The sequence below is a fragment of the Muntiacus reevesi genome, chromosome 2 (genome assembly GCF_963930625.1).
Source record: "Muntiacus reevesi chromosome 2, mMunRee1.1, whole genome shotgun sequence".
Lineage (NCBI taxonomy): Eukaryota > Metazoa > Chordata > Mammalia > Artiodactyla > Cervidae > Muntiacus > Muntiacus reevesi.
The window spans coordinates 55,462,101-55,489,408 of record NC_089250.1 but is presented as its reverse complement, the minus strand read 5'-3'; positions in this window follow the sequence as shown (position 1 = coordinate 55,489,408).

Sequence of the window (27,308 nt, the reverse complement as noted above, 5' to 3'; positions counted from 1 at the left end):
CCTTGCCGGGCCTTTCCCATCCTGCTTTACGGGGAAGCAGGAGGTCCCGGCTTTGCCCAAAACCCACGTGCCTGGGCTTGCAGGGGTCAGAGAAATGCAGTTTTTGACTTGAGTGTCTCCGGGGTTGGACACAGGTGAGGGAGGGTGTGTGTGCTCACTGGATAGACCAGGAAGGCCACCTGGAGGGGGAGGCAGCCTGAAGGCTGGTCAGAGTTGCCTAGGAAAGGGGTGTCCAGGGTGTGAGTGACAGGAGGGGGATGATCCAGAGGTGAACCCTGGTGTGTGTGTCTGATGGGGCTGCAGGCTCTGATGGGGGGAGGGTGATGGCGGGGGAGCCTGACCCGGCTAGGAGCTGTGAGTGCCAGACACGGGCGCCTGGACCACAGAGGACAGGCAGGGGGAGCGCTCTTAGGGGTTCTGGAGAATCGTTTAAAGAGAGAACACTTTTCCTATGCGCTCTCATCATCCTTTCAGCAGATGTTGGCTGAGCTCCAATGAGCACAAGATTCTGGGGAAGGGACCCTGTCATGATGGATAATCCCGGTTCCTTGGCCCCTTGGAGTTTATAATCCAGGGAGACGTAGATGACATGTAATCACGCTGATGTGACAGAGAAGACTAGATGGGGAGAGGCTGCAGGGCCGCCCTGGTCAGGGAGATGCAGTTGAGTGAGGATGCAGTGTTTTGAGTTGGGGCAGGCATGCTGAGGAAGAGCACCGGCTCGCTGTGGGGTCTGAGCACACCCCTTGTCCCCCTTCACGGGATGGTCCTTAGGATTCTCTCCAGACAGAAAACCCCAAATCCTATGTGTTGGAGTCTTGGGGATGATGAGACAGAGATCTAGAAGATTCTAACATGGAGTGGGTTTGGGGAAATCCGTGAATTATGATTTGATGAGATGGAGGATGGAGCTGATCTGAGTTGGAGGAGCAGGTGGAGACAAGTGAGCGTGGAATGTGGACAGGAGGTCCTGGGGGAGCTCGGAGGCTGGTGGCAAGGGGGTAGGCTAGGCTTGTGAGGCCACAGACCCCCTGCACCCTGTGGCCCAGATCTGCCTGATCCGCTCTGACCCTTAAAAACAAAACCAGGTCTGACACTCCCACCACCACTGTGGGGGTTCCATGGGACAGCTGGCAAAACCGTCACCTCCCTGGAAGACACAAACCATGCCCTGTCTTGGCTGCCTTAAATCAGGATTCTCCCCATTCTACAGATGAGGAAACCGAGTCCCAGACTCTAGCGAGTATTGAGTATCGTAGTGCAGCTGGCCCTCAAGCCAGGTCAGTCTGATGTTACAGGTGGTGATCAAATTCGTTGTGTAACATCAGTACCTGCATAAACATGCGGGTGAGACTTGTACCTGAAAATTTCCAGAAGAACAAAAGGTGGGAAGGAAAATCAGTCTCTAGCCCCTCCCAGTCCCCTTCCCAGTTCTCCAGTCCCCCTCCTCCAAACAACAGCAGACGATTTCTTGGACATCCTTCCAGGGCTATGCCATGCATATGCATATTCCGCACATATGTATGCATGTGCTAATTCAAGTCACTCAGTCGTATCCGACTCTTTGCGACCCTCTTGACCATAGCCTGCCAGGCTCCTCTGTCCATGGGATTCTCCATGCAAGAATACTGGGGTGGGTGGCCATGCCCTCATCCAAGGGATCTTCCCGACCCAAGGATCAAAACCATGTCTTTCTGTCTCCTGCATTGGCAGCCAGTTTCTTTACCACTAGCCCCACCTATTTATGCATAATGACCCTCTTTTTACTTTTTATTCAAACAGCTGCATCTAACAAGTACTCTTTTGTGCCTCAATTTACTCAATTGACAAGCCGCTTGGGGGACAGTCCCGAATCAATGCAGGTGGACCAGACTCGTTCTTGAGATGGGTTGCAGAGAGGTGTGCATGAGCCAGAACTCACAGAGCCATCCTGTGTGCCTGTGTGTGTGTCTGTGTAGGGTCAGTCATCCTCCTGGTACCTCTGTAGTTTCTGGCATGGGAGAATGTCTTTGGGGCAAATTCCTAGAAGGGAGTTGCCGAGTCAAAGGGTGTGTCCGTCTTCCATCTGAATGGATGTTGCCAGTGGTGGTGTTCCAGGGTGTCCACAGGCCAAGTCATGGCAGGATGTTGCCAAACACTGGGCTCTTGCCAATCCGATAGGTGCCTTATTTGCATTGTTCTTGCCTTGAGTGAGGCTGGGCAGTTTTTCTTTTACTTTCACAGCCAACAGTAACCGTGGCTTCTCTCTTCAAGTCTTTCAAGAAACATAGCTTTGGCATTACCCTACCCTGCCCCTCAGACACCTTGTGTGGGATGATGGGGAGTGGTCTTGGGTCAGGGGTGGGTAAAGGATGCCCAGGTCTTGGACTCTAAGACCAGCACTGTGTTCAGCTCTCTGTGCGGTCTTGCAAAGAACTGTGCCCACCTATGAATGCAGTTTCCTCCAGGAAGAAGGGTTTGGATCAGATAATCCTACAAAACCTATGAATCTCTGCTTATTGCATGATGCTTGTGGCTGGCAATTTGCTATCTCCTCAGGAGGAAATGGATCTGGGCTTCAGGAGAAAGAATTTAATTTAGATACTGTGGAAAACTTCCTGATGTCTCAGGATATTAAACTCTGGAATGAATGATGACGGTCTGGGGCTGACTACCTCTGTAATACCACGAACTTCAAAAACAAGATGACTCACTTGGCCTTGTGGGAAGAGTTTCACTCGGGCTCTGAGATGGGCATCTGAGGCAGCATGGGGGTCATTTCAGGTCTTGGTGGATGATGGGGTTTGTGTTTCCAGGGCTGAGGGCCATGCCGGTCAGTGATGCTCAGCCAATTATCTGGAGTTTGTGCATCACCCGATTTCATGACTTGGCTCATTATACGTGTTAGAAGCAGGCACACTGTCAGGCCTCACTTAATGAATTCCTAAAATTAACATTATTGAAAAAATAAACTGCAAGGGAAGCTGCTGATTTGAATCAATAGTTTAAGTGAGCGTGGTCAAAGACTGTCAGAACCTAGACTGTAAAACCACCTAGAAGTTTGGCATCAAGGCCCCAGGCCTGGCAGGGCACGGTGTTCCAGATAACTGAGCTTTCAGTTAAGGGGAAACAGAAACCAATCTGAGTACCCAGACTTCCTCTCTTCTGGCTAGCCCTGGTAGATCTCACTGTGGATCCTTCTCAGGGGCTCCTGCCTTAGTTAGCAGAACTCATTCAGCATCCTTTAACCTCTTTTTAATGATGCAGGGTCCTGTTTATTACTAACATCCATGACTAATGCAGACAGCCGACCCCACATCTGCAGAAATATAAAATATTCATGTTATTTCGGGGAGGAGACTTGAATTGTCTACTATGGCTTCCTTCTCAGTACACAGGAGCAACTTTCAGCATCCCCCAAAGAGCCTAAACGGTCTCCACCAGGAGCCCCCAGTGTCTGAAAGACTCAGCCCTGTCCTACATCTCCATCCCTCCATTCCTCCCCATCCGCAATATCTACCAAGCAGCTCCTTCCCCCAGGCACTGTTCTTCTGGCTCAGGAATCAGTGGCAAAGACAGCATGGTCCCTGCCCTCAGCTTGACACACGCTGTGGTTACAGGTAGTAAACAGGCTCCAGCACAGCTAAAGGCAGAAGGACAGACTCTCACAGGTGCCACCAAGGAAACGCAGAGGTCAGGGCTGAAGGCAACTGGCCAAGAGAGATGCAGGAACAGGGGACTTACAGCAAGGTGGGCAGTCCGGAGGATGGGGCAGATACTCTGATGCAGAGATCAGAGAGTTCCAGCGAAGACATTTCCCAGGCCTCAGGAAGACCTCCCATTTATTAAGCACCTACTGTGTACCAGTGCTGGGCCAAGTGTTTCTGATGTTTCATCAACTTAGCTTGGATCTGCACACCCACCGCTGTGGGAGATTTCTGATGGAACTCGTGACAATTGGGCTATTGATCTTAGTTGGTATTAGAAAATGTTTCTGGCTCCTCCTACCTGGGATTTCATGGAGAGCATTGCTTAGGAGCAGGTTAAGTTTTAAACAGTCAGTCCATCTAAAGTTGATCCTGTAAATGGTAGAGTGGGTGGGCTGAGGAAAGGGCTAAGGTCACAGTGACAGGTGAGTCAGACGCGGAGGCCCTGGCAGACTACTAGGAGGCTGCAGGCTTCTGGCCGATTCGGAGCTAGAGCCGGGGTTCTCCGGGCCCCTGAGTCCCTTTGTCCCTAGGCCTTCCTCCTCCTCAGGGTGTTGGCGCCAGGGCTCAGCTGAGACATGGCCAGTATGTTCTCTGTGCCTTGGTCTGTGCCTTGGTTCCAGCCCTCTATCACCCCCGCTCTGCTCCCTGGGTGCCCCCAGTGTGGCCAAGACGAGGAAGTACAGAGGGCAGCAGGCAGGTGGGATGCGGTGGGGAGCCCTGGGTCAGGCCAAGCTGAGATCCCAGACTTTCTCATCCTCAGCAATGTGGTCTCTGGCTAGTCCTGCCCATTCACAGGCTCCTGGTCTGTGAAACGGGAGGTCACATCTGCCCTGCCTGCTCCAGGGCAAACTTGGAGTCAAGCCACAGAGAGGGGTCACCCTGTGATGGGAGCACAGACATGTCCACCTGACCAAGAAGCACGTCTCCTCCTCACCATCACTGTCACCCCCTCCTGGCCTGCAGGCCCCTTATTACTGGGCTGACGACCTGGAAACTGGACGTGGCTGGGTTTCTAGCTGGCCCTTTGGGTTTGGCCTGTGTCCAGGGCTAGAAAGACATTCCTGGGGCAGATGAAGGGTTAGGGCTCTGAGGAGGAGTTTACAACCAGTGGACAACCTGGGCACAGAGCTGTGAGTGGGAAGGACACCCAAGAACAAGGATGCTAGATGCTTGGGGCACAGGGCTCCCCACCTCTGCTCCCTGGTACCCCCAATGTCCGTGTAGAGCAAATTAAAGGGATGCTCGGTGGACCAGGGTCATCACCACCTCGTCCCTGCTCTGCCCCAAGTCCTGACACCCCAGGACGCCACTTTCCCTGGGAAGACAGCTGCTCATAGTCGAGCTCAACAGAGAGGTACTTGTCTAGGTGAGGGGTGGAGCTGCTGGTCCTGCCTTTTCTGCGCACCTGCCCGTGAGGGGCAGACACAACCCATGATCACAGCATTAGGTGTTTACCTTTCCATGGCAGATAATTTGTTCTTATAAGAAAAAAATATATAGATACAGATACATGAAGGGTGGTTAATATGGAGCTGAAGCAGCAATCTGAGATGATGGCAAAGCACAGATCTTCAATTTCCTGCTCACTTGCTTTGGCTCTGAAATCAGGCTGCACTGTTTTTCCTCCTGGGCAAGAAACAGCCTGTTCTGAGAAACCACATTCTCCATGATTTATGGACCAGCCTTTTGGGAACCAAATTAATTGCTGAATGTTCTATCGAGTAACTGGTCTTTGGCATTGAAGAACCCGGTACAGGGTGCTCAAGGGCCTCATAGTCCTTTTAGGAAGCAGAGTACACGCTCCAGGGACTGGCTGATGGGCCAGGAACCTGGATTGCAGAGGTCAGCCATGTCCAGAGGGGGCAGGGCATTCAGGTTGGCCTTGTTGCTTTCCTGACATCCGGGGGCCCTTGGGGCAGCTGTGCTGAGCTGTGTGTCTGCGTGTGGGTATTTGTCCATCCTCACAGTCCACTATCTGGCTGCCTTCCAGGAGGAGCTTAGTTGGAGACTGAGGTGGTTTTGAGAATCTGACTCAGGGGTGTGTCTGACCTCTTGTGTCCCCAACACGTGTGGGTAGATCAGGAGATCCACGTGGATCCTGAGAGTCTGGAGGGGGTACCATCTGAATGCCAGGTCTTGTCTCCTATCTGAACACCACCGTGATCATCCCGTGTCCCTGCTCAGCCCACTCTCGAGGTCACACCCACTCTGTCCTCTAGCTCGGCTGCTCTCACTCTTAAGAGGGCACATCGCCGTTGCCTGGACCCAGCTCCAGGCCCACCTCCTCCAGGGAAGGACATGAGGGAGGAGGGGGTGGAGAAGGTGGGGCACGAAGTCTCAGATCTCCTGGCCTCCTCCTCTGTGGGCCACAGGGACCAGGCAGACTCCACCAGGGAGTGGAGGAGCGTCCTCAGTTCCCAGAAACAGGGCTTTGCCACTGAGAGTCTGAGCGCAAGTGAGAACAGCGAGTCCCTGATGGGCAGGAAGACCTAGTCACCTGTGAGCATGCCCCCCGTTCTGCTCCACTGAAGGCCTCAAATGCCAGCATGGGCCAGTTCTCGCCTCTCACACCAGAAGATGGGGGGGCTTCGCTGTCAGATGTATCGCTCCAGCCTCACCAGGACGCAGCGTGTGGCAGGAAGAGATTCAAGGCTCCTGCCTGCTCTGCTCTTTTCTGTGTCCCTGAGGGTCCCTCAACACCTGAGCCTCTGTTTCCCCAACTATGAGAAGGAAGCAGAGGCTGGGGCTCTCTGTGGGCTGCAGGGAGGAGTTGGCAAGGCCATCACAGGGGCCAGCCTCACTGCCTCCTTTCTGCCTCCTCCTCCCTGCTCGGAAGGCCGCCTGCCTGCAGCTCTTGTGTGTCTGCAGCTCTGGGCTGCTCTAGAACCAAGGGCTGCCCCCTCCTCTAGAAGGGCCAGTTTTGACAGAGGAAGGAAGGCCAGGGGCCAGTTTCCAGGGCAGCTACAGACAAACCCCAAAGAGATGGGCAGTTTTTCCTCCAAGGCCAGATGACCACTGCCCTTGCCATGTGACTGCCGCTGAGCTTGCCTGCCCAGATCCTGGCTATGAGGACTCTCTTGTTTCAGCCACCCTGTGTCCCTTCTTCCTGGAACCTCATCAGCAGACCCCACCCTTAGGTTTGGACACGTGGGGCATCTTCTTTAAAAATCTCTCCCTGTTCACCCGTCATGAACAGGTGGTTTCAGCTTCACATGCTTGTCCCAAACTTTGAGTCGTTTTCTGAGCCACAGGGACAGTAAATTTGGGAGGAAGGCAGGTGTCTGGGTCCCGCATTTGGGGACGCACTGGCCATGCCAGCCTCGCTGGATGCAAATGGCACCACTTTCATAAGAGCATTCTCTTTGATGCGCATCGACGTCATTTTCCGATGTTTGTTTATAAATCAGTTCGCCTTAAAAAAAATTAATAGATTTCTTTACAAAGGATTGGAAGTAGAAAATCATTTTTCTTTGCCATAATAAATAGTTGGGAACTGTGAAAAGAAAGGCAACGGAAATGAAACATTATGAAATCTGCCTGGAGACCTTGCCCAAAGAGTCTGAGCGCGAGCCCTGCTTTGTTTGAAACAGAGGGTTTTTTTCAGGGTTGGGGGTGGCAGACATGAGATTGAGATTCTTCTAGATGAAATGAGAAAATGTCAAAGAGTTGGACAGGAAATCAAATATTTCCTTACACAATCTGTCCTTGCTCCACCACACTTCAGCAAACTTGGACCAAGGGCAGCCCTTCCCACCCGAGATGGGGAGACTGAGGCATTGAGCTGAAAGGACAGCGACCCTGAGTCAGAGGGGAAGTGCATGGCCTTAGTGGATCGGGCATCTGAGAAGGGCATGGAGCTGACCCCAGCTCCACGCTGGCCCCAGGTGCAACCTCGTCTCTTCCTTGGCCTACAGTGACTCTCTCCACATGGTTGCCAAAGGAACCCACAGCAATCCTGTCCCCAGACATGCAATGTTGGAGGAAAAGGCACATTCAAACTCCACCCATTTCCTCCTAGAAAACCAAAGGGGATGTTTAAGCCAGCTGAATGGAGCGAAAGTCGCTCAGTCGTGTCCGACTCTTTGCGACCCTATGGACTATACAGTCTATGGAATTCTCCCGGCCAGAATACTGGAGTGGGTAGCTGTTTCCTTTCTCCAGGGGATCTTCCCAACTCAGGAGTCAAACTGGGGTCTCCTGCATTGCAGGCGGATTCTTTACCCGCTGAGCTATCTGGGAAGCCCAGGGGATATTTAAGTGAGCTGAATCGGGGTGAGGGCGGGGGACAGTGGGGAATGGAGGGAGTGGCCGCCAACAGGAATGTAACTTCCTTCAGCCTGATGAAACACCGCACCTGGCTTCTTGGCCGCGTGGGCAGTTTCCTTTCCCCCTCTTTCTTTCCTGACTATCCTCACATTTGGTGAGTGTTTGAGTGCCAGCAGGGGAGGGAAAGACAGACCATCACCTGGCTGTCCATCCCTCAGTGGAACTAGCAAAAAGCTGCTGGAGCTTGGATCCATCACTGCCCCCTCACTGGGTCCCCTGGGATGCTGCAGAGAAGGTCCTGGCACCTTTCTGCTTCCCCAAAGAGAGTTTAGCATCTTGGGAGGTGGCGAGGACACACTGCAGGGACATGTTAATCACCAGATGAGAGTTCCCTGTACCGACACAAGAGGAGCCAAGGACAAGGCAGGTTGGCCCAGCCGGTGCAGACAGAGGGCAGAGGGAGTCTCCTTAATTCCTCAGGAGGAAACATCCAAAATGTCCCTCCATTTCTTGTCTCCAGCAGTGCTTCTCAGCTCTCCTCCAGTCACTCGCTTGCCTTGATGGGTCTCGGCTTTGGGGCGGGAAAGGGGAGGCCAGGAGACACTGGCGCTGGTTCTCGGGAGATGAGCCTCTGAGAGATGGTGTGGAGCAGCCCTCAGAGCTGTCCCTCCAGAGGGACAAGAAATGGGGGTTTTATCCACCGACTCCCATCACCTTCGGCTGAGGACTGCTTCTGGGCATGGGAACTCCTTAGCACTTCTGATTGGGAGAAAAGTCTCAGTGTTCACAACAGGGGTCTGTTGGGATGTTCTGAAACAAGGGCTTGGCGGCAGGGCCGGGGGGCGGGATTCAGGTGGGCACAGCGGCATGTCCCCCACGGGTCCCCAAGATAGTAGTGGTACTGCCTGAGCCTTGGGCTGAAAAGGGCAAGCCTGCCTCCTCTGTTCCTCCCAGATAGGATGCCCTGAGCTTAATCAATATTTGTTGACTGAAGGATTGAGTAGCCACCATCCTCAGGAAACTTTACTCAGTCACTTTAGCCAATTTCAGTATCTTGTTTCTCTGGACTATTATTAATAATAATCTCTGGGGAGACACAACATATTCAACTTATATGATTTATTGAGGTTCAGTATTTGATTTTATTGGACCTTGAATTGTCATCTATTTCCTATTCTATCTCATGCTCCAAACTGATGCAAACACCCCCAAATTGTGGGGCCGCACCCCATTACTCATGGGATCACCAGGAGCAGAAGGCCAGGGTGCTACTTTAAGGGTCAAATTTTCCTTTTTTAATCTTGTACAGTTACAGTAATTATTAATAATTACTGAATTCTACCATGAGTCTGGCATTGTTCTGTTATTTTAAAGTTTTTTTTTTTTTTTTTTATTAAGAGTCTTTCAGTCACCCACAAAGAGAATAATCCAAATGGCTTAAGTCCAATCCAGTGGACAGAGGAGTCTGGCAGGCTACAGTCCATGGGGTTGCAAAGAGTTGGACACAACTGAGCAACTTTCACTTCACTGTGTCCAATCCAGACATCACTGGCTGACATATCTGAAAGGCCAAGGGGTATTCCAGCTTCAGGTATGGCTGGATCCTGCCACACAGGGGTCATCACAGGACTCAGAACTCTCTTGGCTCTGCTCGTCTAAGTGCTGGTGTCAGGGCTCTGCTCCTGTAGCTCCCAGGTGGAAAGGACATCTTCTAGTCACTCCAACAAAAATCGCAAATTCACTCAGAGTGGACAATCTGGGTCACTATGGTTACAAGATGCTGGCTGCTTTAGGGCTGAGTTGCATAGCCCCTTTCCTAAAGATCAGCCCCACTCAAACCACACGGACTGAGAAAGGAGAGTGTGTTCCTCCAGGAACGTCAGGATACAGTTACCAGAAGAAAGGGAGGGGAATTCCCTCCTGTCCAGTGGTTAGGACTTTGCACTTCCACTGCAGCAGACACGGGTTTGATCCCTGATCAGGGAACGAAGACCCCCCACACTGCAGTGCACCCAATATATATACATATAGAAAGTGAAACGGATGCTGAGTCATCCCAAAGAACATTTGTCCTCTGTGGTCCTTTTCACGCAAATCCAAACACCACCTTCAGGAGTAAGTCCTATCATGGCGTATTTTGCAGGTGAGGAACTGAGGCACAGAGAGGCTGCTTGGACAAGTTGGCAAATTATAAGACACCTCCAACCCAGCTGCAAGGTTCTTTGTAATGACCCAAGAAAACCAGTTTTGGCTGTTGTTGGTTCTCTGATCTCTATCTGTGGCTCCTAGACACCAGCAGCCAGGAGCAGAGGAAGCCTGAAAACACTGCTCAGGTACATCTATGAGCGTTTGCTTCCGGTGTTTGTGTGACTGCTTATATTTCAGAATTTCCAAAGACTACAGAATGTGTCCAATGGCAAAACACATAAATTTTTACTGCAAATTATTTTTGTGAATAAGTGATATATAGGTGTCTACATCCTAATTAAGCAAAAATTATTTATCACAGCAATTAAAGTGAAGTCATGTAAATGACTGCAATTTTAAGTTCTTGACAAAGTGATAAAGTCCATTAATGCTTCGTGACCTTACTCGAATGCTTGGAAACCCTGCCAGCATCCAGCTGTCCTGCCCCTTACTGAGCTTGCAAGAGACAAATTCAGAGAGTATCCGAGTCCGAGTCCTCTGGGGAACTAACTCCCAGCTGGAGGTTGCTCTGTACCCTCAGAGAGCCGACAGTCAACATCTTCTGATTTGCTTATATGCGGGGGTGGGGGGGTGGATTATAAATCACTAGACCATCCATCCAGACACAGAGATGGGGGAGGAAGTCACATGGCCTCTCACTTTTGGGCCACCCAGAAGTAACAGGATTTTTTTTTTTTTTTGCTTCTAATATCACTGCCCTTGCCTTGTTCCATGACTTGCTGGGACCAACTTGAAATGTCCTCTCACCCACCCATTCATCCATCCATCCACCCATCTAATTATCCATCCATTCACCCAATCATCTATCCATCCATCTCTCCCTCCCTCTATCCCTCCCTCCCTCCACCCATCCCTCCATTCTTTTATCCATCATCCATCCATTCGTTCCTCCATCCATCTATCCATTCATCCAGTCAATCACTCATCCATCACCAAAATATTTATTGAAAAAGGATGCCAGCAACTATTTTCCAGGGCATAGGTCCACATGGTTTTTTGGATCAAACCAACTCCTATTTATCAAGCATCTACTGTGTGCAAGGCAGGTCCTTCTTTACCCTTAGACAAACTCTGGCCATTTTTCTGGGTTTCCTCATCTCTTCCACCTGGCTACCTTTGCCCACTTCAGCATCTGTCACTGTCTCACTCTTTCAAATCCCGAACCCCACCTGCTCCTATAGGTGAGACCCCACCACATAGCACCAGCTACCTCTCTTGTTTTATAGGTACTGGTCTTGCTTTATCTTGGATACAGTGCCCAAGGGAAGGAGTCTCTTGACATGTCTTCTTTTGTCCTGAAAATTGGACGCAAGCAAGAAACCTGGCTCATTCATTCATTCATTCAAGTAGAAGCACTCATACACACCAGCCTTGTGCCAGGGACCAGGGGTAAAGAAAGACTCGGATGTGACCCTCACCTCTCTCATCTGGGAAACGGGAGATGCAGTCGGGAACCTGGACTCTCCACACAGCAGGGCACGGGCTTCAACCAGAAACACTCAGATCCAAGTTTAAAAGAGCTCTGCGAGTCACAGAAAACACATCTGTGGACCAAATGTGGCCAAGGGCTGTTAATTTGCAAACTCTCATCCCTCTAGGGTTGTTCAAAGGATCAACTTGGATAACAAGATTAAAGGGGAATAGACATGCCCAGAGGAGCAGTGGTTGAGCAGAGAAGTGGCAGTTAGGGCAACTCTCAGGGCAGAGGTCATGCCCCATGCTTGCGGTTCTGTCCTCCTGCTCTCCAAGCCCCCGTCTTCTTAGCCTCTCTCTTTGTGACCTGCCCCCTCCCTGCCTCATCTACTGCAGAGACTTCCATATCTACACATGGCCCCCACCACTCCTAAATGCCAGCCCCCACCAGCAGTGGAATGAAAAACATTTGCAGTTTTTTCCAAAGGGCAACTCCTAGGAGGCCATGTTGAAACTCAAATTTGGGGATGAGATAGACTTGAACATGAACTTGAGAATTAACTCTCCAAGTACTGTTAGCAAGGTGCCTGTGGGAGGCTTTGTGTCCATCCGCCACAAATTGGGTTTAATGTTTGTACCTCAAAGAGCTGTAGTCAATGCTTCCTGAATGCCAACTATTGTTATGGAACCAGCAACCCTGAGCAAGGTTGTTTATGCCACAAGAGGATCCACCCTAGGACTCTCAAACACAGGAGCCCTTGGAGTTGACTTCTTCTAACATTGGATTCATTTGAGGAAAGTTGAATTGATTTGCAGCTGTTTTCTAACCCTTTTCTTCTAAAGAAAGAGAGGTCAGTACAAGGCTGTTTGCTTCCCTAGAAAGTACATAAGACATTTTAGTTCATTGTATGTTTCAAACCATTCATCCATCTGGAATTTTTCAGAACAGCAAGCTTAATCCATTCTAAAGATGTGTTGGTCAAAATCCTTATGGTGGCAGGTGGTGAATTACCTAACTGCAAGTAACTCAAATAGCAAGGTTGACTAATTGTATACCAATAGCAGCCAAGAGATGGGCAGTAACTCAGCAATATAACCAAAAACTCACACTTCCCATCTTTCTCTTTGTCATCCTCATGGTCACAATGAGGTTGCTAGAGCTCCAAGTATCATATCCTTGCCCAATCACATTCTAAACAAGAAAAAAGGGGATATAAGCCAAAGAATCTTCTCTTTAGGACTCTGTCTTTATTCTGAGGGATAATCTCCCCAGAAGCCCCCCAAGATTTCCTCTTGCATTTCATTATCTAAAAGTAGTAAGTTATATCCCCATCTCTACAGCAAACAAGACAATAGAGAGTAAGATTGAAACGGCTTAAACAAATCAGCCATTTTTCTGTGGAACTGGGCATATTGTTGCACAAAATCAGGATTCTATTCACAAAAATGGACTTCTCAGGTGGCACTAGTGGTAAAGAACCTGCCTGCCAATGCAGGAGACAGAAGACTCTGGTTTGACTCTGGGAAGATCCCCTGGAGAAGGGGATGTCTCTGCTTTTTTTTTTTTGTCTCTGTTTTTTAATATGCTGTCTAGATTTGTCATAGCTTTTCTTCCAAGGAGCAAGAATTTTAATTTTAATTAAATTTAATTAATTTAATTTAAATTTAATCTAAAATTTAAATTTTAATTTCAATTAATTTTAAAGTGATGGGACCAGATGCCATGATCTTAGTTTTTTTGAATGTTGAGTTTTAAGCCAGCTTTTTCACTCTCCTCTTTCACCTTCATCAAGAGTCTCCTTAGTTCCTCTTTGCTTTCTGCCATAAGTGTGGTGTCATCTGCATATTTGAGGTTATTGATATTTCTCCTGGCAATCTTGATTCCACATCACAGAGTACTAACCACTATACAATCATGGACGCAATCTTGATTCCAGCTTGTGCTTCGTCCAGCCCAGCATTTTGCATGATGTACTCTGCATAGAAGTTAAATTAGCAGGGTGACAATATACAGCCTTGATGTACTCCTTTCCCCCTTTATTTGGAACCAGTCCGTTGTCCCCTGTCTGGATTTAACTGTTGCTTCTTGTCCCGCATAGAGGTTTCTCAGGAGGCAGGTATTCCCATCTCCTTAAGGATTTTCCACAGTTTGTTGTGATCCACACAGTCAAAGGCTTTAGTGTAGTCAATGAAGCAGAAGTAGATATTTTTCTGGAATTCTCTTGCTTTTTCTATGATCCAATGGATGTTGGCAATTTGATCTCTGGTTCTTCTGCCTTTTCTCTCTGGGTTTAAAGGCCATTTTTTGGTTGTTGTTAGATAGATTTGCATGTTGACACTGTTTTGGTTTATTTTTGTTTGTTTTAATTTTTATTATAGTTGATGTGTGATACTATGTAGTTTATAGTGTACAATATACTGATTCACAATTTTAAAAAGTTATGCTCCATTTGTAGTTATTGTAAACTATTGGCTATATTCCCCTTGTACAAAATATCCTTGTAGCTTATTTTACACATAACAATTAGGAGACACCAATTTTTAAGGCAGTGTTTAAAGGAAATGCCACACACTCTGATCCTGCCTGCCCCAGGGGGAGGGTGTGGGTACACACACGTGTCTGTATAGGTAAGAGTCTCACTGCTGGGTAGGAGGGACCCTCCCAGGACAGAAGAGTTTACATTTCTTTTGCTGAGTCACCACTTGAAATGCAGAGTCATCCCTATCTATTTTTCAGCACACAGGAAACCATGCAAGTCCCTAGTGAAATGCTCCTGCCCCCAAAAGCCTTTCTCTGAAGACTCTCACCTCTAGACAACAATGCCGGGGCGCCCCCCCTCAACTCCCCCACCTGTGACTTCAGTTACCCACGGTCAATCTCAGCTCAAAAATATTAAATGGAAGATTCCAGAAATAAACTATTCATAAGGGTTTTTTGGCAGGGGCGTCGTTTGTTTTGGATTAAATTAACCTTTTCTATTGGAGCATAGTTGACTGACTCTGTTGTGTTAGTTTTAGGTGCACAGCATAGTGATTCAGTTATATATTCTTTTTCAGATTCTTTCCCCTTATTTGTTGTTGTTGTTCAGTCACTCAGTTGTGTCTGACTCTTTGCAACCCCATGGACTGCAACACGCCAGGCTTCCCTGTCCTTCACCATCTCCTGCAGCTTGCTCAAACTCATGTCCATTGAGTCAGTGATGCCTTCCAACCATCTCATTCTCTGTCGTCCCCTTCTCTTCCTGCCTTCAATCTTTCCTAGCATCAGAGTATTTTCTAATGAGTTGGCTCTTCACATCAGGTGGCCAAAGTATTAGAGCTTCAGCTTCAGCATCAGCCCTTCCAATGAATATTCAGCTTTGATTTCTTTTAGGATGGACTGGCTGGATCCTCTTGCAGACCAAGGGACTCTCAAGCATCTTCTCCAGCACCACAGTTCAAAAGCTTCAATTATTCAGCACTCAATCTTCTTTATAGTCCAACTCTCACATCCACACGTGACTACTGGAAAAACCATGGCTTTGACTATATGGACCTTTGCTGACAAAGTAATATCTCTGCTTTTTAATATGCTGTCTAGGTTTCCCTTATTGATTATTGCAAAATGGTGAACATAGTTCCCTGTGTTATACGGTAGCTCCTTGTTTATTTTGCATGTATGTATACGTTAATTTATCCCTCCCCACCCCTTTCCCTTTTGGTAACCATAAATTTGTTTCCCATGCCTGTAGGTCTAGTTCTGTTTTGTAAATAAGTTCATCACACGCTGTTTTGAGGAGCATGGTGACGTTTTGCACCATCCTGATCCTGCTCTGTCCTGCTGCCCCTGCATCAGCCCTGAGATGCCCATGGTACCCACTCACTGGTACAGGAAAAATGGGAACACAGAGGGCTAGCCACCATTCCTGCTTTCAGCATGCACTCCTCACTACCATTCCTGCTTTCAGCATCCACTGGAGTGGAGGGGCTTGGGACACAGCCCCCACAGAGCAGGGGGCCCACTGTACATCCTTTTCCTTAAGAAAAGTACATATGAGAGAGGAATACTTAAAGAAGTGCTTCTGCATGGGGTCTTTTTTCTGTGGAAGCTGAAATGTATATCTGTGATTTTTTTACAGGAAGGAAAAACAAATCTCTGTCTCTCTCTGTCTCCATAGTTTTCTGTCTCTTTCTTTCTGTCTCTATGTCTATTTCTGTTTCTCTCTCTCTCACACACACACATATACCTCCCCAACACACACACACAACACACATGCACATACACTCAGGCAGAAAGTTCTCTCTATTGGATTTAAAACTAGGTAGAAATTACTTGCCTTATTTAGGGAAATATCTTTGGAGAAAAACACTCTATTTCTCAGCATACAGAAAAGTGTGTGTGTGTATATCTTTGTGTGGCTGTATGTCTATGTGTGTGTATCAGGTAAAAATTATTCTCAGGGTCTCCTTCTAGAGCTGGTTCTCACTGGGCAGAGATGCTGGCTGCCTTGAGAAAACACACATACCACAGAGAAAAACACATAAATTCTCTGTCCCAGGAGAAAACTCTGTGTGTGTGTGTGTGTGTGTGTGTGTGTGTGTGTGCGCGTGCGTGCGCGCACATGCAGATGTGTGTATAGCAGATACACGTCTTTCTGGGTTGATTTATCTCTCCCCACAACTAAGGGAAAAATATGTCCTTTCTTTACAAAGAAAAAGGTACCATTTTTGTTTCTCTCACACATAAATGTCTTCCTTTCCCTCACTGAGTCTGTCTTGCTGACAAAAGACTCCACTCCTAGGATGCGGGGTAACACGTGTCTGCAGGCAGGAGCCAGAAAGGGGCCCCCTCTTATTTTCTTCATCTTCTTTCCTCTCCTTTTTTTCTTTTTCCCATTTTTTCTTGTTAAAGATAATTGCCTTTCTCTCTTTCTGTTAGTCTCTTTCTGTTTCAGAAAAGTCTCTAAAGGTACACACACACTCACACGAAAAAGCACATGTGGAAGGGAAGGCTTCGTCTCATTCTGATAGCAGGAATAAAAGTGCGTGTGTGCGTGTGTGTGTGCGCACGCGCGCATGTGTGAGCGTGTCTATCAGCAAAGAGACTTTATCCACGGACTGTCTTCCTACAGGCAGGAAAATCTGTATGTGTCTTCTCTGCAGGCAAAAGAATCTGGAAAACACACACACACATATACACTCTCTCTTAGTCAAAAAGTTCTCTATTCATTGTTAAAACTAGGCAGAAATTACTTATCTTCTTTAGGGATTTATCACCTAAGAAATAAACACTCTATCTCCCAGCTTCTTGAAAAGTACGTATGTGTGTGTGCACAGGCGTGTGTGTGTACACATGCATGTATTTTAGGCACAAATTACTTTTTCTGAGTCTATCCTGTAGCTACTTCTCACTGAGCAGAGATACGAGCTCCCTTGAGAAAATATGTACGAGAGAGAAAAAGCATACACATAAATTCTGTCTGGGCAAGAAGAAAATTGTGTGTGTGTGTGTGTGTGCATATGTGTGTGTGTGCTATGGAGGAACAGACAGACACAACAGAACAAATAGAAACCTCTCTCTGTTAGCCCAAATCTCTCTGCAGATGGGGAAGGGATGTGCCATTTTCCAGGCAGGGAAGAAAAACATCTCACACACACACACACACACACACACACAACCAGACACACACTTACTCTGCAGCAAGGCCTTACTTTGTGCGCCTGGCCCCCCACCCCCTGGAAAAGCCAGCCCTTGCACCCTGAGAAGGCCGTGTGTATGCTCCTGCCACACAAAACACTGCTGGTACTGGGCAGACTCCCTGCAGGCTCAGAAAGACGTGGATCTGCCAGATTGGAAAACAAAGCACAACAGAATAAAACAACTGTCTTTTCAACACACACACACACACACACACACACACACACACACACACACACACACACACACACACACAGAGCAAGAAGCGATGCATATGCGAGGGTGCTGGGGATACAAGCACAAAAATGTCTGTTATTTATCCAGTTCCTGCAAGCAGACCTATCTCTCTCTTACACACACACACACACACACACTCACACACACACACTTCTCTCTCCTCTCACTAAGCATTGAGCCCCTGACCACTATTTTTTAGCTCATGGAAAATTTTGTGTGTCTGTTTACGAGCAGAAAATGATTTCTCGTGCTCAGAATGCCTGTCCCCAAGGCTGCCTCCACTCTCTTGCACCAGAGAAAAGCTTACTAATTCATTGTACAGAAGCAACATGTGTCTACTGGTCTGTCTCTTCCGCCGAAAGAAAATGTACGTGCCTTTTTCGTGGCAGAAAAATCTATCTTCCTCAAAACACACACACACACACACACACACACGTCTCCCCTCCTCTCCCTAAGTTTGCATCATCTGAAAAACCAGCATCTTTCTCGGCAATTCTTGATTGGACACTCTTGCTCGCCGAGAACGGTCAAGAGCTCTCTGTCACACACACACACGCACAGAGTCACATGGAGACTCACAGCAGGAAGAACACTGTGTGTATTTCCACGCACCCGTCACCCTCTCTACACACCCACATGCACACACACTCACATTCGGGCAGAAACGTGCCCCCCACCCACTAAGAGAGTTGCGCTTGAAAATCAAGCCTTTCTTTCTCATGCTTGGCTTACAAAAAAATCGGTCTGCAAATGGAAAATGCCTCCTTCTTCTAGAAGGCTTTCTCGAAAGCACATTATCCCTGGAGACAAATGATCCCCCAAAGGAAGAGTGCTGAAGAGAAAACTCACACCCGCTCTCACTGCCTTTTTCTATCTGGAAGGTGTGTGTGTGTGTGTGTGTGTGTCCATAAAATCACTGTTTGGGGGGTCTGTCTTATTACAACTTCCAAAGTATGTATCTTTTTCCAGAAAGAAAAACTCCCTGTCTCTGTGTCTGTCTGTCTGTCTTTCTCTCTCACACACACAGAAAGAAGAGAGCTGTGTGTACACGTGGATATAAGCAAAAAAAGTCTCTCTGAGTTGAGCCAACTCCCTGCAAGCAGAAAAAAGGATGTTCTTTTTCCACAAAGAAAAAAAATACTCCCAACACACACACACACACACACACACACACACAGAGAAATGTGACTCTCCTCTATGTTTGTATTATCTGGAAAATGAACAGACAAACAAACAAACAAACATTCTGTTTCTCAGCTCACAGAAAATTATATGTGTGCTTGTCTCTAGACAAAAAAAGAAAAAAAAAGTCTCTATTTCCACTCTGAAAAGTCACTTTTTAAAAATCACTGGGCAGAAATGCATCCTCCCCCATAAAGACCACAGTAGATAAGAACATGCATGTTCAAATTCAGAAAATTCTGTGTGTGTGTGTGTGTGTTTGTAGGGAGAAAATTTCTTTATTAGACTGTCTCTTCCTGAGGGCCAAAAAAAAGGCATATTTTTCCCATGGAGCAAGAATATCAGGACACAGACACACACACACACACACACTTGGGCAGAAGGCCTTCATTTACACACACACACACACACACAGGCAGAAGGTCTTGTTTTCTCACTAAGTGTGCACCACCTGAATTCCCAGCACTGTCATTCTCAGTTCACGGAAACATGTGCATCTCCGGACAGAAAATGTTCTTTTTTCCCTTCCAGCAAAGTCTCCCCCTAAAGCTTTTCATCATCAGGCCAAAATCACTCCCCTCTCCTCAGGACAGCACAGATAAGCCAAAAAGAGTGCACACTTGGAAAGAAGAAAACTGTGTGTTTGTGTTTTTCACACGTGTGTGGTTACAAACAAACTCTCTGTACATTTCCTGATTTCGTTGATTTTGTTCAAGCAGAAAAATATACGTGCTGTTTTTCCCAACATATACAAAAACAGTCCTCTCGGTCTCTCTCTCTCTCTCTCTCTCACACACACACACACACACACACACACGCACATGCACACGCACAAGGCCTCCTTGTCGCGGGCCCTGAGCACGTGGCTCCCACCCCATCACTCGGGCCGCCCCACCTGAGAAGCAGCGCTGTTTCCCAGTTTGCAGAAGATTCTCTGTGTTCGTGTGGGCAGGAGAGCCCCCCTTCTCCTTCCCCCTTTCCCTCCCTCATCCCCTCCTGGAACCGGCTCCTCTGCTGCGGCCAAGAAACACAGGGCGGTAGGAAACACACGTCCTCCCCCGCCCCAGCCGGCACCACCAGGCCGGACCCTCCGGGCTGGGAGCAGGCCCCTGCCTGTCGCTCTGTCTCTCCTGCTCAGGGAAACACGTGTGCGTGTGTGTGTGTGTTCTCTGGGAAAAGATCAATCTATCAATTTCTTCCTCTATCTCTCTCACTCTGCGGGAAAAACAGGCTTGTTACTGTGGACCACCGTGAAAACATGTCCCTGGAGGGCTGGAAAGCCCATCGCCGGCTCTGTTCTCCCCGCGCCCAGGGTCCGGCTCCATAGCCTCTTTGAGAAGGGGTCCTGCCCTCCTTACGGCGGTCTTGTCTCTGTCACACACACACACACACACACACACACACACACACACACCCCTGCCTCTCGGACACACACACACACACACACACACACACACACACACACACACACACACACACACACACACCCCTGCCTCTCGGACACACACACACACACACACCCCTGCCTCTCGGACACACACACACACACACACACACACACACACACACCCCCCTGCCTCTCAGACACACACACACACACACACACACACCCCTGCCTCTTGCACACACACACACACACACACCCCTGCCTCTCGAACACACACACACACACACACACACACACACCCCTGCCTCTCAGACACACACACACACACACACACACCCCTGCCTCTCGGACACACACACACACATACACACCCCTTTCCCTAGGCTGAAAAGTGCACAGGCACATATACACACACATACACACAGCCTCTAGGGGGGACACATACACACACACACCCCTTTCCCTAGGCTGAAAAGTGCACTGGTGTCCCTGTCCAGGCGCGCACACACACACACACACACACACACACACACACACCCCTCTCTGCCTCTGGGGGACACATACACACACACACCCCTTTACACACACACACACACACACCCCTGCCTCTCGGACACACACACACACACACACCCCTGCCTCTCGGACACACACACACACACACACCCCTGCCTCTTGCACACACACACACACACCCCTGCCTCTCGAACACACACACACACACACACACACCCCTGCCTCTCAGACACACACACACACACACACACACACCCCTGCCTCTCGGACACACACACACACATACACACCCCTTTCCCTAGGCTGAAAAGTGCACAGGCACATATACACACACATACACACAGCCTCTAGGGGGGACACATACACACACACACCCCTTTCCCTAGGCTGAAAAGTGCACTGGTGTCCCTGTCCAGGCGCACACACACACACACACACACACACCCCTCTCTGCCTCTGGGGGACACATACACACACACACCCCTTTACACACACACACACACACACACACACCCCTTTCCCTAGGCTGAAAAGTGCACTGGCGTCCCTGTCCAGGCCCCAAGCCTCTGTGGTCCACCCAGCAGCCTGGCCCACCAGTGACCCTGGCACAGGGAAGGGGCAGAAGCGGAGGATCCTTTCTCCCGGGGCCCCCAGCCCTCACTGCCAAGGCCCCTCCTGGGGTCCCCTTCCACCTGAGCCAGGCTGCTCTGCCCCCCTCCACACCAGCCAGGGTACTCGGTGTTCCAGCTTGGCACCTGCCTGCCCCTCCAGGCCCGCCCGGAGGGGACATGGGACCCCCCCCCCAGTGCCCACCTCCCCGTGGCACTGCACTGCCCCCAGCCTGTGCAGGACGCCTGAGGACGGCGGGATCAGGACGCCCCCAGGCGGGGAGGGCGCGCTGTCCGCCCGAGCGAGCTGGTCCCGGCCCAGCCTCCTCCCCCCGCGGGGGTCTCTCCCTCCAGCTCCTCTCCCTGGGGGTCTGCCTCCCGACCCGCCTCATCTGGGCTCCATCAGGGGGAGGCCTGGAACTCGCGGTGGGCGATACCGCAAGCAGGACCCGTGATGGGTGCACGGGCCAGAAAAAGGGGAAAGGGCCACTAGGAACCCCCCCACCCGGCCGCTGGGCTCAGCTGAACCAAGCGGTCCCGGCGCCGCCGCCCCCCACGCACTGCGCTCACTCGCTGCACAACAGTGCGCCCACGCGGCCGCAGACGGAACTGCAGGTGCCGACCGTAAACTTTCTGCGCAATGTTTTCTTAGCGACTCAGTCCCTTCTAGAAGCTTCCACCAGTCTTTCGTTGTCTTAGAGGCCCTGACTTGGGACCTAGGAAGAGGGGCTTGTTTCCAATCTCCTCTTCTTGAGTTTACGGATTTCAGGTGTTGCTCTCTGCTCCTTATTTAATGCATTTGTGCCTACAACCCCCCCCCCCCCCACTCCCCCCAATAAACAGAATATTCCAGGCGGCCGATCCAGGCCATTTCACTGGAGGGAACAGAGAATGAGATCATGGACTTGTTCGCCTCTCTGCCCTTTCTCTTGCTGATTAGGGGAAACTGGGCAAGTCACAGGGCCTTTGTGAGCCTCAGTTTCCCCATCTGAAACACACAGCCCTGGAGGAGTTGCTGACAGGGTCACAGGGCTGGGGGAAGCCTAGAGAGCGTGCCCGGCCGCGGGTGGCCTTCCCAGGACAGGATAGTTCCTCCCCGTAGGGGATCCTCTTGTAATTATTAGCTAACACAGCTCCCAGACAGGGGTGCGTGAGGTCCCAGGGCCATCGGCCACCCAAAGGATGGTCGTGGGATGGATGCCTCTGTGCCATTCAAGTGGGGGAGTTCCTTTTGGGGGGGTCTGGGCTCCTGGAAGGGGGTCACAGCTTGTAAAGATGCGTGCTCCTGTGGCCCAGCGAAGAAGTTCTAGGCCAAGGGTAACTTCGCCTGATGAACCCCTTGTCTCTAATGAACAAGGATTAGCTCAGCCTTGTAGACAGACTATACAATATGTCATCCCAGTGAGGTCTTCATCAGGTCACTAATGGACCCATTCGGGGTTGGGTCCACTGGGGCTTCTCCATCACTTTCGGGAGGCGAAGCACAGCCTCCATCTTCCTCACTCCCCTCCCCACCATGCTACAGCTGGTCAGGCTTACATCATCTTTATCTCCACTCTGGCCATACGTGTTTGTGTGGCTCAAACCCCCCCCCCCCACCTCCCCGCTGCGTGTCTTATCCCACTTCTCCTTCAAAATCTTCCAGCTTTAGGAGATTAAAGATAAAGTCATTTCTTTGATAGTTGCTTACTGGGGTCCTGCTATCTTTCAGGAACCCTGCCAGCTGCTGGGGATATGGCATAGACAAGGCAAGTCTTCATTTTCTCAAGGATGTCACATTCTAGTGTAGAAGGCAACACCCAAGTAAATCCATAAGTAAGCAAGATGATAAAGCCTACAAATGAAGCAAAACAGGATTGAGAGAAATCAGGAGAGGCTTCTTTAAATGTGGGGTTCTGGGAAGGCTTCTCTGAATCATGAGAAGAAGCCGGCCATGTGCAGAATAGCAGTAAGGATGTTCTAGGTAGAGAGGAGAGAATGTGCAAAGACACTGGGGTGAGGATAAAAAGTGCGTGGAGGGTATCAGAAAAGCAGGCAGGACCCGCGTGTGCTGGAGGTGAAGATCAGGTGAAGGATTGGGATTTTCATTTAAGTTTGGGAGAAGCCAGTGGATTTCAAGCAGGGAATGACAGAATCTGATTAGTAGCCCTGAGGTCCTTCTGTGACAATGTGGAGGGGTGAGGGCTGGGGAGCAGGTGTGGACACAGGAGGTCACATTTCCTGAGGTCCAGGTAGGAAAAAATAATTGGAGATGTTGGAGGTGGAGAAATGTATTCAGATTTGGGAGATAAAGACAATAAATTTGTAATGGAGTAACATTGTTCCATTTTTCAGACATTTAGGCTGTAATATAAAGCAAGGCTCTATGGTTGGGCTGAAATCCCACTTCCTACTGTAGGGAGGGTCCTTACCTCTTCAGTCCTAATTGTCTGCTGTCTTATCTGCTGATGCTTTGAATAACAATTATGGTTAGCGCTGTTGAGTTTTTCCTGGATTTACATCTTGCCTTCTAACTAAATAAGGAGCTTCCTTGAGGAGAGGGCTAGTAATTTACTTTTCCTCTCCTCCCAACCCTGTAAGGTCTTACCCATGGCAACTTTCCTGAGTAGCTACTGAGATGTCCGTTCTGTTCACAGCTGTATCCTCACTGCCTAGGACTGCGCATGCCATGTAGTTGTCAGTAGATATTTGTTGAATGAGTGAATGCGTAAGTCAGCCTAGCTGTGGGTGGTTGACCAGATGGCCAACAGTTTACCATGTCAGACTCCCCTTTCTATTGTCTTTCTCTTAGTGGTGTTGGCTCTCCAAGATCTTGCTTTGGGGTTTCCCTCAGAACCTCTCTGGCTGCCCCTCTGAGGGTTGGGTTGACCCCCGAGAAATGACCCCCATTTCCTTATGGGCATTGCTGGTGTTTTCTCAACATTCTTACATGTTGACCTTGAGATATTCAACTTCCTTACAGTGCGACTGAGGGAGTGGGGCTAGACACACAGTATGGACTGCTGGCTCCAACTTTGAAATAAAATGTTTAAACAGCATGTCTCATGATACTGAAAGCAGTAGTCCAAAATGTGTTCTGTAATAGTCATTGATACAAATGTATCATTTCCAAATTACCATGTTTCAGAGTTCACAAGAAAAGAGGATGGTTATGAAACAGCCGCCAATCCCAACATTTCCTGGATGGCCCAGAACAATCGTTCTCACTCGGTTTCACTTGAGAATCACTTTCAAGGAGGAGACTTTTTCAATTTGCCATAAATCCTACAATGTTTATTTTTAGATGTTCCAGTTCCATCATAATTTGCAAATGAGACATGCTTTGAACCCAGGTTGGACTTGGCTGAAACTCCCCAAGAGGAGACTTGATATCATTCAGCTAAAGGGAAACAGAAGTAGAATTTTGGAAAATAACAACCTCCTTGTAGTGAGTCCTCCCACAGTGTTTGTGCCCTAGTTGTGGACCTTTATGTGCAACATTCACCTGCTGGAAATAAAATCATGTTAACCCTTCACACTTTAGTTAGAATAAGATCATTTGTTTCAGCTCTCCACCATGAATCCCTGTGAACCCCCTAAATGAGATCTCCTGAGAGGTGCGCATGGGGTTACTAAAGCCTGAAGCTGAAGCTCCAATACTTCGGCCACCTGATGTAAAGAACTGACTCATTGGAAAGGACCCTGATGCTGGGAAAGATAGAAGGCAGGAGGAGAAGGGGACAACAGAGGATGAGATGGCTGGATGGCATCACCGACTCAATGGACATGAATTTGAGTAAACTCTGGGAGTTGGTGATGGACAGGGAAGCCTGGCATGCTGCAGTCCATGAGGTCACAAAGAGTTGGACACGACTGAGCAACTGAACTGAACTGAAGAGGACTTTGGAGGCAAGACACACTCTGGACCATGAGGGCCTTCCAGAATCTCTGAGAAATCCACCCTTGGGGTTCTGGAAAGCCATCTAGTGCAATTGAGGGGTTGGTCCTCACAAGTGAGAACTCCCTGAAGTAGAGAGAAGATAGCTACTTAGGAAGCAAAGGCCTTAACTTGGAGTCTTGGCTCTCATTCTCACTGACCATGTGACCTTGGCCCAATTCTAGGCCCATGGAGTTATCCTGTCTGAGCTTCCATGTAAATCCAGAGGAATGTTCTTCCTCACAAGGGTGTGAGTAGGACAAACCTTCTTTCTAATCCACAGCTGTCTGTCCACTGAGAGAGCTGGAGAAAGGGCTTCCTAAAGTAGTGGGAAACTCCTTCCCATCTGATTTTATCTGAAATGAGGAAATTGAGTTGGAAAACTATAGCAAAACACTGATCTTACCTCACTCTCAGAGTCTCGTATCTGGATGTAAGGTTTCTCTGAGGGTATGGCTCCCCCTGGTTGCCACAGCCCAAAAACAACTGAGAAACTTCAGTTACCTTCTCTCCAAAATGGTAAAGGAAGTAAGACAAGTAAAGAAATGAAAGAAAAAGAGAGGAAAGGAGAAAAGAATTGAGTTGACTTGAATCAAGTTGAGTTCATTTAAGCCACAAAATGAGGGAGAGCTTTCCATGAAAGCCAGATTCTTTCTGCCTCTTGTCCAAAATTCAAGTAATTATTGAGTGCTTAATGTGTACCAGGTGCAGTTATTGAGTATTTACTGTGTACCAGGTGCAATTATTGAGTGCTGACCATGTGCTACATCCCAAGGTTACAAAAGGTAGCGACACCTGGCCTGTGTCCACAGGGACGTCCCAGGTTCCCATGCAACACCTGTACTCGAGTTACAGAAACAGTTTTTCCTTTGCTCCTGTTTTTGTCTTCCCTTCTCTTTTCCCCTTTAGTCCCTCCTCCTTTTCCCCGGCTTTGTCTCTGCCTCTCATTTTTTCCTTCTGACCCTTCTTCCTTGTCTCTCTTTGGCCACGATGCACAAGTATGTTTTCATCCATTGAATGCATTGAATTGAGTTGATCTTGTGTTGTGCTAACTCCCTTCAGTTATGTCCAACTCCTTGCAACCCCATGGACTGTAGCCCTCCAGGCTCCTCTGCCCACGGGATTCTCCAGGCAAGAATACTGGAGTGGGTTGCCATGCCCTGCTCCAGGAGATCTTCCCAACTGGGATCAAGCCCATGTCTCCTATTTTCCCTGCATTGCAAGTGGATTCTTTACCTGCTGAGCCAACCGGGACATTCTTTAACTTAGAAGTGAGTGATCATGATAAGCATTAAAACTCTCACTCATTCATTTGCTTTCTAGAGTATGGAAGTCTTGATGAAAAAAAAATTGTGGTCTGAATTTAGGGATGTGTCCATTGTGCCTTCCATAATAGGACTGAAATTTCCATTGACCATGTTTTTAGTGTGAAATGTGGAGGCTCAGAAAACCACCTAGGAAAGAAGGATTCTTTGCAGGGATCTTGGGAGAGATCTCTGGTGAGAAAACAATTTAGATTCAGAGAGGTTATGGTGCCCAGACTGTTTACTTCTTGAGTGACTGAATGACATAGAGTGACAGGACCCGGCTAAAGTCTTTGTTGCTTTGAAAAGGTCTGTTAGTTTTACCTTTCCCAGATGGCAAAAAATGTTCTTGATAAGTCTGATTTTATGTTTAAGCAGATCCATCCCTTTGCTGTCAGTGAGAACACAACCAAAAAGGTCACGATTTTTCACTGTCAGTGAGAAACAATGAGTGAGTGTATTAGGGTTGCAGTTGAAAAAAGAGGAACCAGAGCAAAACTTCCATCCTCACCTTTTGCTTCCTGGTCCCAGTGGGCCAGTCAGCTTGCACTCTTTCAGGGGTGAAACCTTCCCAGTTTCAATGTCTCTGTGACCTTCAGGCATTATTTCACTGCATCTCCTTTGCAAAGAGAGAGCAAAGGAAGAAAAGTAAGAAGAGGGAGGTGGACATACATGTGCACATACACGTACTCTTTTTTGGACCTGCCATCTACATCTGTTGATTTGACTTCCTTGACACACATTTGTCACTTGAACTGTCACTTGACCTTGAACTTTCATACTTGTAATCTGCTCTCCAAACAACAGACACAAAAACAGTGATCTGGGAAGTTCATTCACAGGCAGGCAACTAACTGCATATTCTTTGGATGAATTTCTGCTGCTTTTCATCACATACTGTAAAG